The 13,835-nt window shown below is 39.3% G+C and overlaps 1 long non-coding RNA gene across 1 annotated transcript; it reads right to left on the reverse strand.

The window, feature by feature from the left end:
• Nucleotides 1-5,962: 5,962 nt before the first annotated feature.
• LOC104109112 (uncharacterized) lies at nucleotides 5,963-9,198 on the reverse strand. Its single transcript, XR_689166.4, has 2 exons — nucleotides 9,039-9,198; nucleotides 5,963-8,920 (listed from the first exon to the last, which is right to left on the reverse strand). It is a non-coding gene; the product is annotated as an uncharacterized lncRNA (long non-coding RNA).
• Between the last annotated feature and the right edge of the window lie 4,637 nt (nucleotides 9,199-13,835).

A 13,835-nucleotide genomic window follows, 5' to 3' on the forward strand; every position in this document is an offset into this window, starting at 1 on the left:
ATGCACCTACCCATGCCACCACATCCCAATTGGGCACGTTAGCTCGAGCCGGACTGAAGGTCCTCCCTTTTATTTAGTCAATAGGCCCTAGAACCAAATTCCAACCTCCAAATTTCTCTACAAGACTTGATTCTAACATATGAATTCCGTACCAATCACCACACACCGTATCAAAACACGATCGTACACCTTTTTCTGAATTCACACCATGCCCCGCATAATTCACATGCCCATAATAAAATCCTCCGACCACAATAGCTGAAACTTCACAAATCTAATGCCCGCAATACATCTCATGACGTATATAAATCCTGTTCCAACTCTCGCAATACTTCCATGACGAGAGAGACGTGTAGAAACTCATAACCACCTGCCGAATCAATAATTCATGGAGTCTCTCCTCCTGACAAGAACCATTACCTCATTCTGAACTGAATGACGATATTTTCCCTTTAATGTACTTTGTATAAATTTGTTTGCACAAATTTCAGGTCCAATAATCTCGTCTCACCCAGTACAAGCTGCTCAGGTAATAAGACATCTCAAACACTGTCTCAGATCCCATATGACTCCATCAATGCGCCGGCAAGCTACAACTCGAATATGACTCATAAGGAGAAACGAATTTTGGAAAAGAATTACCCAACCCACGTAACGAATAAAATGGTCGAACAGATGTTATGAACCCTTCTCAGAGGATGAGAAACAAAATATGCAGGAATAGATATAGGGAACCATACTCAACATAATACGGTTGCGGCGTGCAACCTGATCCAATCATGATACCGTTGCAGCGTGCAACCCGATCCAAATAATGTACCCGTGGCGGCGTGCCACCTGATCCACTCATAAAAATAAACAAGGACATACTCATTAAGCCATAATGCTTCTACCTAAGGAGTACCGAATATCGGCCATAAGCACGCTAAGTGCAAAAATACAACTCTAGGGAGACAGATAGCGCAATACGCCACAAAACCCAAGCACAACTAAGGCGCGATAAATGACCTGCATCTCAAGAGTCATCCTGCTCATATAACACCACAAGCTACACGAGACCTCAACACATGTGCGAATAATTAAACCGTCTCAATCCGAAACAACTCCCACAGTTCACAACCAAAGGAATAGAGCGCCTTCCAGGCATGAACTCTCACATTTAACGATGGTACGATAATCTCCATGCTTGATTTCAATCTTTAACAATCAAGTGACTAACATGCCACACTTATATAGATTTCCCCATGGGATACTCTCACACGAACTTCCGTACCAGGTAGAAAAGCCTGCACCTCCATACCACCAACCGTACTAATCTGTAAAGCAATTCAATACACAAAGCCTCTTACACAAGACACCGTTCTCAGGTGACACTAAAGAAAATGCCAGCTTACTCTGAACATCTGAATTTACCCCTGCTCATCCGAACTCGTGACATTCTTGTCGACACCGAACCGCAACCTTGATCCTCAACTTTCAAATTCCCATGCTGCTCACTGCACCTATCATGCCGCTACGCGAGAATACAAGAATCCATCATAACCACTGAACTACTAGCAGAATAAACACTTCATTGGCTAGAAACCTTTCACTCCGCTCATTTCAGAAGAGCCAATGCAACACGCAACTGAATTCCCAAACCACAGAAAATACAAACCTCAAGTCATGATCTGAACCACCATGAGTCCTCCGGAGTCCATTTACACCACAAGGCCATTTGAATGAAATACCTCCCAAATCAATCAAGTTGTGGTGGCTGTCAAGCCCGCGCGTACAACCACAAACCACATTTATAACTTCACACGCTTAAGGAACTGATCTTTGCCACAATCATGCTGATTCAACCATTACTAACCGACCCAACTTCTTTCAATTTACTCTTGACCTATCTTACAAATAATAGCTCTATTTACAACATAACGAACTCAATCCGCACTCGTCCTGAGTGACCCGTGTCACGAGACCACATCGTCTCAATACTCATGAACCATCTCATACCCTCTTTATGTGCACAATAACATCTCCAACTGGTACACCCATTCTGCAAGACCATCCGCGAATCCGAAGCTATTTCTTCCTTTCCCCCAATACTGCACCGCATACCCGATGATAACATAGAATATTCCAAACCCCGCTCGTAATCCACTGTGAAAACTCGATCCTTAACCACACCACGGACCCGAAACCTTTAGGCACTGCACTTTAAATTCTTGAACCCACTAGGTCCGTTGTTGAGAGTCACCCACTCTGACTTGATTCTGAATATAACCAAGCTCTAACGCTATGTTAGCACATGAACACTCACAAAGAAGCAACCGGATGAATCACATCCGCAAGAAGTATAAACTCTGAGTCTTCCCAAAACCTGCACATGAATCGATAAGGCGAACTATAGCACATATTCATCAAGTTCTTTGCTTGAATTACCCCAGATGTTTTCTTTTTCTTAGTCATAATTGATCCATCAATGCATCGATAATCAGAAACTGCACAAGCAGACAACCACGTGATCCAATCGTAGGCGGTGGGGCTCCCCCACTTAGTTTTAAGCTACAATTACATAAACCTAGAACCCACAAAGATTTCTCCTTCTCAATTACCATGATCTTGCACCGATAACTCGCCAAATTTCTCAAAATCTCTTGTTAAACTTTTCATGAACCTTCTGAATCATTAGTCACAATCACATATTCAGCCTCTTACCGGCTAGCAAGTAGTATCTAACCTGTTCACAGGAGATAATCCACATGTGGAATTCCTTACCGACATCTTCCAACGATGCTGCACGGGGTACAACTACCACATAATCACTAAATCCTCCTGACCTCATGCTCGCCCACCAGCTGTATAAGTCTGCTCCTTCCCTATTGACATCAACTGAAAGTTAAACAATACCTTACGAAGTCAAGTCATATTGCATCTAAAACGATAATCAAATCTTCACACCCCTTTTCATTTCAAGAAAGCTCTTTTCTTCCATATTCAATCTTTCTTCGTACAATGACCACCATTCCAAATAAAATCCGTAGGCCAAATCACCTTCCATCACTATTCCCAAACCGTTCTCCACTTTCTCAAGGAACGCGACTATCCTACCACAGAATCCATATGCTAATCTGCCATTCTTACTTCGGTTAAACCATCTCCTTTAAGCAAATTCTCAATCTCTGCTTTTCATACTTGACCTGCTGGTACTTCAACTACCGCGAAGCACTTCCCGCCATGTCCTCCCTCATACTTTGCTGCCCAAATGTTGCATCAAAATCAAAATCCATCTCTGTAGCACCTGAACCAATAAATTGTTACCGACTCTAAGCCTCTTCGAAGATCATCTCTCTCGAGCCATCAACATTAGAAATACTAATTTGATTCTGAACCACTGCACACCACTATCTCTGATAACCGCCCCTCAGGCTCCATTTCGCAACACTCTGCCCCGAAGGCAAACTCAAAGGAGACCATAACACCGACGAACCATAATGCATTTAAACAAGGATGATGATACCGCATCACAATGAAAATTCCACCACGCTCGAAAATACCAAGTCTCGTTACTCCATCGACCAAAACCTGAATATCCATAGTCCGATTGCCTTTCCTTTGCTGGAATTAAATGTTGAACCTCTAAATCATGCACTGAGAAATCCTCCTTTCGAGTCATTCTCTGCCTCGACACATTACCAATTACACCAACATTATGCGATAACCACTCATAGACATCATAGTAATCCGTGCACAGTCTCGAAATCATAGAAAATACAGATACTGAGCTGGATCAAAAGAACATCCTTCTGCAAGGAGACGACAATAGCCTGCCCGAACACGCAGAGAAAAACATCATGCACCACGTCTGCAGTACCACTACAACTCCTCGATGCCCAATTCATAACAGCGCTTCGCGTCGTATAAGATTGAGTAGGAAGGAAATAAAGGCACAAGCCTCAATGAAATCAAACCGCACGATGAGGAAATCAAGAAGGGAAGTACTCCTAACAGCCCTGTAGCCTCTCGAAGATAAGTACAGACGTCTCCGTACCGATCCGCAAGACTCTGCTATACTTGCTCATGACTCGTGAGACCTAAGTGAAACTAACGCTCTGATACCAAGCTGTCACGTACAATTTGTGTTAACTGAATCGAATTAATTGTGACTAGATTCGAGCCATTCGGAAGTTGATAAGCGCGGAATGGAATTTCTGGAGCATTGTTTAGCTTGCTCGATATTGGACTCGGCTTGTTCGAGGTAAGTAACTCTTCTAAACTTGGAGCTGAGGATATGAACCTTGATTATACGTATTATGTGAATTGTTTGGAGGTGACGCACATGCTAGATGACGGGCGTGTGGGTGTGCACCGTAGAATTGAGACTCAGTTGATTCCGTAGAGCTGTATAGTCAATTAACTTGTATTTTTTCATGTATTTTTATGTGTTAGAGAAACTGAGTTGTGACTCGTGTTAGAGATTATGCTTAGGCAAATGCTGGTATTATTGTGGACCCACTAAGGTCATTTCTCATGTCGAATTATATGTTTAAATTATAATTATATACTCAGTCATATTCATTCATTTCATATCATATCTCAGTCTCTGTTGCTATATATTAACACATCATATCATCATTGTTGGGCTAGTTTCATGGCATTGTGGGCCCGAGAGACTGGAGAGATTGATAACTGAGTGAGGCCGAGGGCCTGATTGTGAAGTTATTGACACTATGGCATGTGAGTTGTCCGTGCAGCACATGAGTTGTTCGTGCAGATCCAGATATTTATACTATGGCACGTGAGTTGTCCGTGCGGATCCAGATATTGATACTATAGCACGTGAGTTGTCCGTGTAGCACATGAGTTGTCCGTGCAGATTATAGCGTTGAGCTGAAGGAGCCCCTCCAGAGTCTGCACACACCCCCAGTGTGCGCATGTACCTATTGAGTGTGAGTGAGAGTGCCGAGTGATTGGGAGGACTAAGTGGATTAATACTTTGAGAGTATGCATATGGTTGTTCACTATGTTGTACTGCATTGACATGCACACTTGACATACAAGCATAGAGACGCATTTTTCCTCATGTTGCACGGTATCATTTCATTCATGACTTCTCATACACATTGACATGCAGGCATAGAGATATACTTTTCCTCATGCCATTTGATATTGAAACATTTACCTGTTGAAAAGTTTTGGAAGGAAAATCACAATTTTATAAACTTACTCATATTTTGGTATTTTTGGTAAAAGATTTGAGTTTTTACTGTTATACCTGAAAAACATGTCTATTTTCTGAAACTGTGAACGAGCTGAACATCTTATTTCTGAGTTATTTCCTGCACCACTTTTATTATATTGTTATGAGCCGTTGTTGGCTATCAGTGTTGGACTTTGACCTGTATTCCAGCTCGTCACTACTTTCAACCTAAAGTTAGGTTTGTTACTTATTTAGTACATGGGGTCGATTGTACTCATACTACACTTCTGCACCTTGCGTGCAAATATTGAATGTTGATGTTGCTATGATCAATTTGAAGACGTACCTGCGTTCTGTTAGTAGCTGCCTCTTGTTCATGGTAGCCTTAAATTTATAAAAATCTATTTATGTACATATACTTATTTCATACCAGTTTTATAACTTCTAATCTTAGAAGCTCATGATTTGTACTACCAGTCCTTAAAAATTCTTGTATAAAAATAGTTTTATTATCCTTTCTTTTCTTAATAAATCTCATCTAAATTAGATAGTTGTTAATTGACTTACCCGACGGGTTGAGTTAGGTATCATCACGACTAGGTAAATTTTGGATCGTGACACCTAAGTTATCCGTTTGAAAATTCTTTCCAAAAAGATTGTTTCAGTTTAAACTCATTCAAATTCTATCAATGCTAATAACAAACGAAACTCATTTGAAAAAGGGTATGCAAAAGAAGAAACATTAGTTTCTAAACAATTAGTTTAAAAGCAGTCAGATTCCAAAAAAATGTTGACATTATTAAAGCGAGTAATCTTTTCGGTGAAAGTTACCTTTTACCTTATTAGGTTTGATCTACCTAAAGTCTTTCCTAAATAATCAAGACAAAACAAATATTCAATACCAATGTCAGTTCCACAAGGACATATACAAAGAACGGGACAATAGTAATAATAATAATTTCATATAAGGAAAAGTGGCTGGACTCTTGTGCTGGACTGACAATTAGTCAGGCCGAACTAAGCTCAAAACTGCAGCAGGCTTCAACGGATGACAAAGGAGGCAACCCAGTTCATTGAATTTGGGTATGGGTTTTCAATGAACTCAGCAGGTCCAGTATTCATGCAAAGAAAAAGAGAAAGAATCAATTAGCATTTGTGCATGGAAAAAATAAAGGCAGAATCATAAAAGAATAAAAATGAGCATAAATATGATGTAGAGTGAACAGATTATGCCAAATTTTAATTATGATAATCCCCTGAAGATTAATTAAGGCCAATGATTATGGGCTTAGAGTGAACCACACTTATAAGGATCCCCTATGGACCCAGATTTCACGAGGGTCTCTTGGACCCCGAGCAATGCTTGTGTCAGGGAGGGGTTCCTTAACAGTAAAGTCAAGCCCACACCAAACACCCTTAAGCATTGAACCTCATTCTTCTATAGAGGTTTAGGCACATAAGAAATCCTATCTTAGCATTCAACCAAACAGGTGCCCAGGCAGTCTCACGCAATCAATATGAAACAAACTAGCAGAAGCACATAAGGTTCCATATGATATCTTAATCCATCTAGGCGTGACATATTTCAAGAAAACTCAATCATATAGGGGCACCAATAATTTTAAGAACAGACAATCATTCTAGGAATTGAAGCAATCACTTGAGTATAATGCCCTAAATAGTCAAGGAGTAGCACATGCTTGAGTTTTAAACAGTGATTATTATCAGAAGTCAGAACACATGATATAAGTATAAATTACCACATTTAAGTTCTCAAAAGTTTTTAACAGTTTCAAGAGCTTAGAGGTTGATTCTGAACCATTCCATATGGCACAACATCTACAGAATATTCTTAGGTATCACTGCGGTAAACATACAGAATCAATAACGGGTTACAAAGCACAAGTGATCAACTATATGCCCCTATAGAGCAAGCTTGTTGTGCTAATAACAACTTCAACTTCATGAATGCTTCTCCAGGTGGTTTAAGGCAACAGTGAACAAAAGACAAATGCACCCACTTATTTACTGAATCTCATCAAAGGTCTAATGGTTCATAAGGATTTAATCAGACAGGGTTCCTTTGAAGCAAGTTTAGATTATCAAAGTAAGTTATTAAGGCCCAGAACATCCTTAGGACACTCCTTCAACAACAAACAAACACATAGGTGTAGATCTCACTACATGCTTAACAACCCAGGCTGATCACCTTACTCAGAATTGGGACATTAAGCATGAATAGGAGGGTCAATTATGTAGGCATGGCATCTAAACATGATAGTGCACATTGAGAATGAATAATACTTATTCAAACTACCAAGACCAATAGTGCTTAACCACATTACATAAAGATCTTATGGACAGTGTCCTCAAATATCAAATGGTCATAAGATGACAAGAATACTTGTTACAATTAAACAAGGCAAAATAGACATGGAATTGTAAATCAGCATTTTTTTGTTTATTCAAGCAAACCGGGTCACATATTAAGCTCTAAAGTATAAACATGCCAAGCTAGGTAGACAAGTTTGTCATATTCAAGTTATCATGATAAACAAACATGTCTTGTAACATAGATCATTCTGAATAGAACAATGGGGTACAATAAGCATGACTGTCAAGCTAGGTAGACATGGAATTGTAAATCAGCATTTTTTTGTTTATTCAAGCAAACCGGGTCACATATTAAGCTCTAAAGTATAAACATGCCAAGCTAGGTAGACAAGTTTGTCATATTCAAGTTATCATGATAAACAAACATGTCTTGTAACATAGATCATTCTGAATAGAACAATGGGGTACAATAAGCATGACTGTCAACTGGACCTATTTGATTAACTAAGCAGATCAACATGATAACATAGGCATGACTATCAGTGAGGGGCATTCAATTAGTTAAGCAGATTAACATGGTGATGACTGTCAACAAGGATCACTCAATTAGACAACACAACACAATAATATAAGCATGAAAATCATTCAATTAGTTAAGCAATATACCATGATAATATAGGTATGAGAAACAAAATTCAATGATCACCAGAAAATACTGATTTAAACAACATAGGGGATAAACATAACTATTAGCAGGGAGTATCAGTTGATTAAGTGAAAAATAACACAAGCAGCAGAACACAATTGAAAGTTTCATGCTTGGCTGATGAGTATCACGATGAAGCATAGGCAAGCAATTAACAAAAAACACCAGACAAACGAGACAACATGATAATATATGAAATGAATGAATAATTAAAGGGAGATCAGTGGTCCACTGACATTCTTCGAGGCAACAAACCAAGTAACCATTCTTAGCCGTTTAGGAACTAAAGTTCACAATCAATTCTCAGTAGTTGCACTCGAGCAAAAATTGAAAATAAAGAAAGGAGATTAGAGAAAGTTTTTTAAGTATTTAAGAAGAGAGCATTTACTAGGCTTCCTATGGTAGTTCGTGTGTTTGGTGAGGGCATTAAAACCCTCTATTTATAGCTACAATTGAGACTTAGGATTTCACTCAAATTTTGAAAATCTGTGAGATGATGATGAGCACTGATGACTGAGAAGTGACGAAATCAGGAAGGGAAAAGGGGTAAAGATTTTTACCTCCCTAAAACAATGAGTGAACTAGCCGTTGAAACCAATCGGACCGCCGGGCAAAGCCAATATCTAGAGGTCATTGCGTTTGACCTCTGGACCACCGACCATCATGATGCGGTCAAGATTCTAATGAATCCATGGCTGCATGTGACGATTGAACAAGCAGAGGAAGAAAATGAGATTCTTACTCTTTTACATTTTGGTGTAAGGTTTCGGGGCTTGAAATTCAAAATTGGGTGAGCGAAAAGGAATACTCAACAGGATTTGCGGCTAACATGTGAGGGAAATGATGAGCCTTGATCATCTTCAGTGACCTTGCACTTGTGCAAGGTTTAGTAATGGCAGGGTGGGTTGAGAATGAGAGAAAAGAGATAAGAAGAGGAAATAAAGGCCGTGGATGAGACGAAATGTCTCTAGGGTTTGGGGGTGGGCTTAGTTAAAAATGGGAGATAGTATGGGAGCCGCTGGATCATTTAGATCAACGTCTCCAGATTTTTGGAGATAAAAAAGGGAAGAAAATATTTAGTGGGGATAAATCAGGGGCCCATGGATCATTTTGATCCAACGGTAGAGATAAATGCGTTGGGGGATTTAACATTAAAGAGGATTTGCAAATAATTTTGGACCGTTGATGAATTTGATCAACGGTCCAGATGGAATTTGTTTATTATGTGAGCGATTTAAGGAGGTGACGTGGCATCATATTATTGGTGGAGAATGAGTGGCGAGGATTGCCAAGTAGGACGGGTAGTGGGCTGTTGAACCAGGTCAGGGTTATTGGGTCAGTATTTGTGGGACAATTAATTGGGTATTAGGCTGGAATGGGAATCTAAATCATGGCCACTTTAATTAAATCAATCAATTGCAATTGTAGCCTATTTTAAGTTTTAACCCCCTTTTATAATTAAATTAATTAAACTAATTTAATCCCAATAACATATAATTACAAATGTATTATTAATTAATTATTGTAGGCTAGCTTTAAATTATCCTAATAATTATAATACTCGTCTATTAAATTATGAAAGTTAATTGTTTGATTAATTAAAGTTATAGAGGTACTATAACAACACATTCTCATTAGGCTCACAAATATCCCTCGAACCAATTTCGATTATTCCCAAACAGGTATATAACCTTCCAAAAGTCTATAGCAACCTATCCATAACATATGCCATCAGCAATCTAATTCTTAGCATATCTTCACAGTCTGTAACTAAAGAATAGTCTGCCCGTGAGAACATCCAGCCTTTAAACCTCAAGAATAACGAAATCTCCATATCCGATCCCAACTCTACTGCTCAAATGGTTGATACATCACTCATACTCCTTCATCATACAAAAAATGCTCATATAGATCTCTTGTGCCACGTAGCAAAACCTGAACCTCAGCAACCCAAAACCAGGCGATCATCAAAACACTAGCCAAGCATCCGCAAGTAAAAACACAATGCGCCTTCTAAAATGATCACTCTTCTCATGAGACATCAAATAGTGCCAGCATTTTCTTAAACATCTGAAATTATTTGTGCCATCAAGAACCCATGATCTTCCCTTCTAAATTATATTGCAACCTTGTGCTCAAAACTTCCAATCCCACGCGGCGTACCGCCACTGCCATGCTAACTCGTGAAAATTACAAAAAATCTCATAATCAACTCTAAATCACAAACATGATGAACACCTCATCAACCGAGAACTTTCCATTTAACCCAATCCGGGAGGACATTGCCGCACGCATCACACATTCTATACCCGTAGAAGACATCAATTCCGAACCGTAGCCACAACCATCGTGAATTCTTCGAAACCTATTAACACATAATCAAGTCATCAGAACTGTTTTCCTCTCACTCAACTGAGTCGCGCAGACTGCCAAACCCAAAAGTAACTCAATCTGAAATGCTCGCTCTGAAGGAACCTTCTGCGAATCCGAAGTTGTTTCTTGTATCTCTCTAGTACTGTCATGTAAAGTCAATAATGATATAGAAGTAATGCAAGTCTAGACACCATCTAATACAAATCTCAAGTTCTAGCCATACACAAATCTGAAAAATCCTTAAATACCACATATGAGTCTCGAACTCATCAAAACCCTTTCGATAGTCATACACCTTGCTCTAATTCAACCCATACTAAACCTTTATCAAATCATACCTATCCGCAAGCACATCCTCATCCAAGAACTAATATAACGCATGATCATGCAATCCGATAGTTGATAGTAGGCTCCCCCACTTGGCTCGAAGCCACAAAACACATCACAATATAATGCATGTCTCTCGTCCTCTCCTGCACGGAAATACCCTTCGTGCCATGAACACATGATAATATAAAAAAAATAATGGCACAGCATCACCCTTCGTACTTTTACTCTTGTCCTCACGTGATAATGTAAATACAATGGCGCGGTATCACCCTTCGTATTTTACTCTCTTCCTCACATGATAATGTATATGAAATGGCACGGCATCACCCATTCGTGTGTAATGATGTATATGAAATGGCACGGATGATATATATGTAATGGCACGTCATCACCCTTCGTACTTTATACTCTTTCTCACTAAGCACATGTATATCAATAACAAAGCACCGTAGGAAGTATGAATAATATCAAGAAGAGTGGTTAATCAAATACCCTAAATGAACATCAATCACAGCTCTCAAGCCAATAACAATTCAATAAACCTCAAGAACCTTATCATTCAAGTATCTCAACAAATCTCAAAAGCGGTCTTCAACTCAAGTATGGAATCCAAATATTTCAAGAATAATAGTCGTAGCTGGATCCTGGTTTCTAACATTGAAATTCATATTCATATTATCATAGAAGTCAAATAAAATACGAGGAAAGAAATTCATATAGTCCAACAATGCACAAAGAATAGTATAATCTAGCCCGAGCATGGATAACCTGGCACATGCATATACGTTTGTCACTGTGCATATGCATCATTCCGCATGTAGCAAATAGTATCAATTAGTAGGAAAAAACTTTTCAATAAAGTTAGGCTAGATACTTACCTCAAACAAGCCAAATCAATACACTAGAAGCGCCATCCTGCACAAATAGACCTTCGAACGGCTCGAAACTAGCCAAAAGCAACTCAAAATCATCAAATAATACCATAAGAAGCAAACACAAACGATAAAGGTCTAATCTTTAATCAAATACTTAAAGTCAACCAAAAGGTCAACCCGCGCCCATACCCCGAAATTCGACAAAACTTAAAAATTCCGACAACTCATTCGAATACTAGTCCAACCATACTAATTTTACTCAAATCTGACTCTGAATCAATGTTCAAAACCCAATTATTCACTTTAGGAAAGATTAGACAAAAAAACCCAATTTTTCTTTTAAATTCACCAATTAAATGCCAAAATCGAAAGTGGAATCATGTAATATAATCAAATCCGAGTCAAAAATACTTACCCCAATCCATATGGTGAAAAACTCTTCCAAAATCGCCCAAATTCGAGCTCCATAACTCAAAATATGATAAAATGTGCTCAAGGTCCGAAATAGAGTACTTATATGCACTGCCCGGTGGTACTCTACGCGATCGCAGTTGTACCCTCGCGATCGCGATGCACAGCCCAGTGGTACTCTACGCAATCGCGGTTGTACCCTCGCGATCGCGATGCACATAAGCCAAAAAATACCCTTCGCGTTCGCGGCACTACCCTCGCGAACGCGATGAACACAGACACCACAACTACGCGAACGCGACTACGACCTCGCGAACGCGAAGACAGAAATCCATAGCTCCCAGCTGAATCGCGATCGCGAACCAACACCTGCGAACGCGATGAACAAACCTCTCAGCCCTTTGAGAACGCGTTTCTCCTCTTGCAAACACGATGAATAAACAACCAGTAGCTCCCCAAAACTCTACGCGATCGCGTCCTTACTTTCGCGATCGCGAAGAAGGCCTGAGACACCAGAACCAACAGAAAACCAGTTATGCCAAGCATAAGGAAAAAGGGTCCGAAATCAATTCGAAACTCACCCGAACCCCTCGTGACCCCATCCGAACACGCCACCAAGTCCCAAAATATAACACGAACCTATTCGAAGCCTCAAATCATACATAATAACATCAAAACCACGAATCACACCTCAAATCAAACTTAATGAACTTTGAACATTCAACTTCCAAAACTCGTGCCGAACTATATCAACTCAACTCGAAATGACCTCAATTTTTGCACACAAGTTCCACAAGTTCCAAATGATATAACAACCCTATTCCAACTCCCGGAACAACAATCCAAAACCAATATCATAAAAGTTAACTCCCGATCAAACTCATGAACCTTCCAAACCTTCAAATTACCAACTTTCGCCAAGTATGGCCAAAACCTCGTAGAAGCCTCCAAATGCAAATTCGGGCACACTCCCAAGTCCAAAATCACCATCCGGGCCTAATGGAACTATCAAAACTCCGATCTTAGGTCAAATATGCAAAGTCAAACTTGGTCAACTCTTCCAACTCAAAGCTTTCTAGTTGAGAATCATTCATCTGAATCACTCCCGAACAACTCGAAAACCAAAACCGACCATATACACAAGTCATTATACATCATATGAAGTTACTCATGACCTCAAACCACCGAACTGAATGCGAATACTCAAAACGACCGGTCGGGTCGTTATAAAAGTAATACTCCCTAAAATAAATTAATACAATATTGTCTGGTCAGCCGAAACTAATTGCATTTACTAGCAAAGGCAGGTCCAGGATTTGGAGCTTCTGGGTGCCAAATAGCTTTAGACGTCCATGTGTCGCTATTTATACATTGAGATAGAGTAAATATTTTGTCGGTTTGAGCAACTTTGAACTTTGTTTCGAGTTACTTGTATTTTTTGTATATTATATATCGACTGAACGGAAAAATATAGTACTATAGTTATGATAGAGTGAAGATTTGTTAAATAAAATATTATTTTAACTTTGTGCGGAAAAAAAAAGCAAATACTTAACTAATAAGAGACACAAAAAAGGGCATTTTCATATGTACCCACTTTTGGGGACACCATTGAAGTTAT

This window comes from Nicotiana tomentosiformis, chromosome 12, assembly GCF_000390325.3.
Source record: "Nicotiana tomentosiformis chromosome 12, ASM39032v3, whole genome shotgun sequence".
NCBI lineage: Eukaryota > Viridiplantae > Streptophyta > Magnoliopsida > Solanales > Solanaceae > Nicotiana > Nicotiana tomentosiformis.